Consider the following 6,822-nt stretch of genomic DNA (forward strand, 5'->3'; position numbering starts at 1 on the left):
GATATGTGTAGAGATAGAAGATAGAGATACAGATAGATAAATAGATAGATAGATAGATAGATAGATAGATAGATAGATAGATAGATAGATAGATTTTAAAAAATTAGTTTACACACTTATGAAGTCTTGCAGGTCCAAGGTCTGCAGGGTAGGTCATTAGATTGGAGACTCAGAAAATAGCTGCAGGTTGAGTCGAAAGATATTGTGCTGGTAGAATTATTTTTTTGCGCAGGAAAGGTCAGTCTCTTGTTCTGTGTAAGCCTGACCCAAATCTCATCTTATTTGTTCAGGCCCACCCACATTATGGAGAGCAATATCCACTGATTTACATGCTAATTTCATCCAGAAGACCCTCACCAATAACCAGAATAACATTTGACCAAACCTCTGGGCACTCTGGCCCAGCCAAATTAACATGTAAAATTAACCATCACAATTCTACAGCTCTACTCCTCATCAGTCGGGCTCCCATATGCATCTCTTTATCCTCCATCTCCAAATAAAGACAATAAAAGAGTCATAATTCAATGTAACATGATACAACTGTCTTGAGTATAAGCAAAAACACACCAACCCTCTCCTTAGAAGAGGATACGAAGTCCTTGGGTGGTGTTTACTCTTTCCTTGGCATTCCATAATTTAAATACTGTGATATAAAGTTACCAATACTTAAATACTTAAACTTATCTTAAATAGAAAGTCAATACGTCTTATGTAATTTTGTAATGGGCTAAGAAAGGGAAGATAACAAAGATATTTGCTATGTATGCTCACACACAAACATATCCATAACAAAATAAGGAAGAAATACTCATGACAATTACAGTCATTGTTTCATAACTGATCCTCTGAACATTGTTGGTATTTATAACAATCTTCTTTCACTACTCCTTGTGTATTGCCTTTGCCTTCACCAAGCAATGAAACTGACATGATTATTAACCTGGTGGGATAAAACCTAAATTTTCATTCTTGAAAAGTCTGGGTCATTAGTAGTCCTGTCTGAATTGAGTTGTAGTTTTTTATTCACCTTAATTACATCGTATGGTTTTATTTTTTATGTTCAGAAAATTTACATAAAGAGTTGTTTTTGCTTTAATGTAACAGTTATGCACAATTTTTAGAAGCAATTTTATTTTTAAAACAAGTTTTTGAATCAAACTATTTCGTAGGCCTGTCAATGACATAAACCAATTTGTCAGTCAATATATCTAATTTTAAAGTGTTCTGATTAGGATGATAGATTATGTGGTTACTTTATTCATATCATAAGTTGCTCATTTTTTTCCTCTTTAGATGTTTGCAGCATCTTCTTTTTGTTTCCTGTGCTCTGACTTGTTGCAGTGACGTTGATGTGTTGATGTGGGTGAGAATCTAATTTCTTTCATTATGCTGAGCACTCATGGAGCCCCTTTCAATCTGGAAATTTACAATTCTCATTTTGGGGTTATATTCCTTACAATAATTCATCTTTAATTCTTTCAATTGTTATGTTTCCTCTTTCTGTATTTTTCTAATTCTTGATATTAGACTTCTGGAATAGTCTTCTAACTTTATTTTCTTTTCCATCTCTTTTTTGCTCTACTTCCAGAAGGATTTCCTTAACTTTATCTGCCAACTCTTTTATTAAGAGTTTCATTTTTACAATGATTTAAAAATAACATATTTCCACATTTTTTTCCCTGTTATCTGAATGTTTATTTTGTTTCTATAGAATCTATTCTTTTTGAGAATTGAAATATAGTCTTCTCTTTCTAGGGATATTAGTAATTATTGGATTTATGAATATTTATTAATTTAGAGTTTTATTCACCCTGTTTTCTTCTTTGGTAATGTTTTTGTGTGGATCTTTTGCTCTCTATTGACTGGGCCAAGGGCTGGGGTCTTAAAAACTGATTGGAATATCTGAGTGCATGAGTGAGGCTGGTCAAATTTGACTATTTCTATGAGGTTATCAGTATCTGTGGGTTTTCCTATGGGTGGGTTAGATACTCTGAAGTCTACTCTGTTAGTCTACTGGATAATAAAGTTCTGATGTATTCTGTCTGGGAGCCAAATCATTCAGCACTCAGTATTCATATGATCACTTCACTTTCCTTTTCTTGGGATTACTTCCCATACAGATCTTTAACTCTGACTGGCAATTAGCAGTCCCTAAAACCTTTTTGAAAATTTACCCTTTCCAGAGAAAAGTTTTTCAAACTTCTTGGGTAGAGGTAATAGTTCTGAAGAACAAACTGGGAAAGGGAAAGGAGAAGGAATCTGGTAGAAACCTAACTGCTTCAGAAACAGCTTTTCTCACTCTTCTTCATGGAGTTACTTGTCTTTAAATTACAGGTCTAGAGTTACTGGGTGCTGGTAGTTCTAGAATCTTTGGAAGATTCTGTGGTGGGATGGATTTTATTATTAGTTTTTCTACCAATTTTTATTCATCTTTCACAGGTCTCATAAGTCACTGTCACTGGTCAGGTTTTCAGGTTTCAAAGGCCTGTCACTGTTGTTTCTCCTGCTGTTCTCTTGTCAGGGTTTCCAGAGTGAGTAAACTCTGGGTATGTGTTTAATGTGCCATCATAATCTTTATATATGTTCTACTACAGTCTTCTCTAAGTATCTGTTACTTTTATGATGAATTTTTCTTTCATTATAATTTGCATTCCCTATTACTTTCTTCAATTATTTTAAACGTACTGATTATATAGTGTCATTCCTTTTTTCAGATCATAGAATCATCCAGTCATTGAAATGCGACTCTATTGATGTGAAACCATTTTATGTGTGGTCTGTAATTTTTTGGACTGTGATCTTCTGTCATTGTCCAACACATCCTCTTCCTACCCTCACTCCTGTGGGAGTTGCTTGTCTTGCTCATGGCAGAGATTTTGTAGGGTAGTTTTGAATTTCCATCTGCATCTCACCCACTCCAGATCAGTTTTTTTAATGTTAATTTCTTATCTTGGGGATTCTTGTTCTCAAAAAGCATGTAAATTCTGATTTGATATATGCATGTTTTGGAAGCATGGGCCTCACTTTCTCATGGTAGCATTTTCTTTTTATTATTTCCATTCAGAGAACTTTTTTCTGTTTCCCTAGGCTAGTGAGGCTTCTTGCACTGAAAAGGCCCTTATTTCAGGCTCCTACTTTAGTCAAAGTGGCCAGTGCAACCCCTATTTGGTAGGGACTCAACACGACATTGACTTCTTTAGAAGCAGACACTGAAGTGAAATTTTATATGATAGTAACTTAGTTAGTGTTCACTGGAAAAACTGGGGTATGAAGAAATGGGAGTGGAAAGGAAATTTGGCCAAGCAAGGGCATAGTATTAAAGTTCTGCTGAGAAAACTTTGGTTCAATTTTGAAGCACAGATTTGAAGATCACACCCTAGATCTCTCCTCTATAGAAGGAAGAAAGTAGAGGTAGCTACAGATTAATCATTAGTGAAAGGCTTCCCCAGGAGTGATATAAATACCCGGGAGATTCCAGCTTTACATCCATTCTCAAAGGGGATCTAGCTATCTGAGGACACCTCGCAAATTAAGAGATGCAGATGCTGACTGTTGGAGGGGATAGTACATAAGGAGGGTGAGTGCAAGAGTTGGTGAAGAATCCAAAGAAACGTGGCATTGCCTGTTGCCTCCTATCACCACTGTCTGAAGCTACGCTCCAGACCAGCTCCTTCACTACCACTGCTGGCATGGGGGCGATGTCCCCCTCTCTCTTTACAGTCTTTCTTTCTTTGTGAGGATTGGGGCATTGTCTTTCTTTATGAAATTAAAAAATGACAACAAGAGTGGTGTTTCCCTACTTTTGTGAATATGAAACGTGTGTCCACTTCAGCACATTCTGTCATAAGATCTGTAGAATGTACCACTTCAGCAGAAAATATAACCACATTCGTTGTGTGTAAAACGATGACACAGATAGAAGAAAGATATAATCTGGATTCTCTAAAATTACATGCTCAGAACGTCCTACAAAGAATTGTAGAATATAGTGATTTGTCTTCAGGTAATGCATATATTCTCTCCAGGTTCGCATAGTTGATGGCTGATTTTAAATTAGGTGCTAGTTTTATAAAATTGCAAACTGGGAATTTTTAAGAAAATGGACTTGCCAAACTTTACATTATATTTTATTAATAACATTTTAAGGAGCGAAAAAGATGATTTACCAAGTAGAGTTTGCTCTAAAGAGTATAGTATAACTTTATAATAGTAACAAGGATATATCTTATGTTATAGCAGATTTACATTCTGTCCTATTATCAAGCCTTTTACTTCTAAAGTGTAATAGTAATCTGAAAGACACAGGCAAGATAGATAAGTAAGATAACACAGACATGAAATCCAGATTCTTATTATTATGTATGACTTCTTTCACAGGGTTTGATGTGATTTGTAAGGATGTGCAGGAAGAGACACACTCTGTGTGTGTATGTGTGTGTGTGTATGTGTGTAAATGTGTGTTTTATAGATAAATATTTAAATAAATCATATGGTCCCTTAGAATTTTGTCTTGGAAGGCCTAGGGCTTAAAACAAAAGATGATTTTCCTCAGTAAGCAATTTTAAGTGTGTACTTTCTCCCCAAAAAGAATAACAACTGAAAACCAAAAAGCATAAAACAGATAAAATAAATGGATGAACATGTAATGGGTATCAAACTTTGGAGTCAGACCTGAAAGGGCTTTTGCTTTGTACTACTAATTCTGCCACCTTTCTTGAGCTCCATAGCTCTCTTAAGCTCCAGGCTCTTTGTCTTTAAAACGTGTGTGCAATTCATACCCACTTCTTGGGGTGTGGTGAGGACCAGATGGCATGATGAAAGATGCCTACCCCAGTGCCCACCTCCTAGTCAGAACTCAGTAAATGGTAGTGACGGTAATTATTATTGCATCATTGGTGTCAGACTAAACATAATGTACTACAAAAAGAATATATATTTCCGTTAGCTTCTTTAAATCCTTAACTTCACATTCACATAGTATTAAAACAAATTCGAGTAATATATCCTATCTTCCTTTCCTTTCTCTTCCTCCCTCCCTTTCTTCCTTTCCTCCTTCCTCTCTCCTTTCTTTCTCATAAGACTGTGTGTTGCACTCAGATTCAGAGTCATATTAAAATGCCCCTTCATTACAGTCATATGTATTATTAAATCAGGAAATACAATCTTTCTAAAACTCTATTAGAAATTCATGGAAACCTCTCCAGGTTAAACGTCAGTTTCAGCTTGACCTCTTTGAGAAAATACTGCACTGGTACTTTAAAGCAAAGCTACTTCCTCTCTTTCAAGAAAAGCAAAGGCAAATTATTTTCTAATTCGAGACACCATGGCGCTCTGTGAATTTAGTTTATTATTTTGCTGTAAACCTAAGCTAAAGCACATACTTAGTTTGACATCATTAAGTGAATCAAAAATTTAAAGCAAGCAAGCCAACAAACACACAAACAAATATAACCAGCAAATTTGCATTACCAAGTAAAATTGCTAATTTTCTGAGATAAACTGGGATAACAACATTCTCTTCATTCAAATCATGGACAAATTCTGCATGGGTTCAGTTATTACTCCTAGTTAATTTTATTATGTAAAGGTTAACAACAGACAGACCAGTGCTGTTCTATTGTTAAGCTTATAAAGTGTTTAAAATTGTATTTCTAAACAATACTTGAAAATCAGCCACTGGCCATTTTTCCTTGCAAATGGACATTTGTTAATGACTTTATTGTAAAAAACAATTCCTAGAATCTTCTTTTTTTGGGGGTGAGGGAGGAGAAGGAGTCTCACTCTGTTGCCCAGGCTGGAGTGCAGTGGCGTGATCACAAAAATTTGCCTTATAAGAGCATTTTCCTAAATAAACCAACATATTAACATTTCTCTACTTTTTTTAAACGCCACAGATTTGCAAAAAATATATATAAAATTGATTAACAAGGGTCTGTCCTAGATGAGAACTAAACCTAGTTCTTTTAAGAATCGAAAGAAGGCATACCAGTGATATATGCGGTGTTGAACACTTCTGCTTTGTGTTGCAAATCCACCCAGACTCTTAATTTACTAGCAAGCTTGGACTCTTGTTGACTGGGGGTTCTTCTTGACGCTACCACTTTTGTAATATTGCCAGAGGCATTTAAACAGAGCAACTCCATCTTGAACAGGACCTAGGTAAAATAAGCCTGAGACCTTACCGGGCTGTCTTCCCAGAAGGTTAGGCATTCCAAGTCTCAGGATAAGATAAGAGGTCAGCACAAGATACAGGTCATAAAGACCTTGCTGATAAAACAGGTTACAGTAGAGAAGCTGCCCAAAACTCACCAACATCAACATGGCAATGGTTGTCCTCACTGCTCACTGTATGGTAATTATAATGCATTAGCATGTTAGAAAACATACCCTCCAGTGCCATGACAGTTCACAAGTGCCATGGCAATGTCAGGAAGTAAGTTAGCTTATATGATCTAAAAATGGAAGGAACCCTCAGTTCCAGGAGTTGTCCACCCCTTTCTCTGAAAACTTATGAATAATCCATCCTTTGTTTAGCATATTACCAAGAAATAACTGTAAAATGGGCAACCAGCAGCCCTTGAGGCTGCTCTGCCTATGGAGTAGCCATTTTTCATTCCTTTACTTTCTTAATAAACTTACTTTCACTTTATGGACTCTCCCTGAATTCTTTCTTGCACAAGATCCAAGAATGCTCTCTTGGGGCCTAAATCAGGACCACTTTCTGGTAATAATATGGAGACATTGATCTCATGGACTTCTGTGAAGATTAAATAAGATGATATATTTAAAGTTCCTACACAATGCTTTCAATTGAATAGG

The sequence above is a fragment of the Callithrix jacchus genome, chromosome 2 (assembly GCF_049354715.1).
Source record: "Callithrix jacchus isolate 240 chromosome 2, calJac240_pri, whole genome shotgun sequence".
In the NCBI taxonomy this organism is placed as follows: domain Eukaryota; kingdom Metazoa; phylum Chordata; class Mammalia; order Primates; family Cebidae; genus Callithrix; species Callithrix jacchus.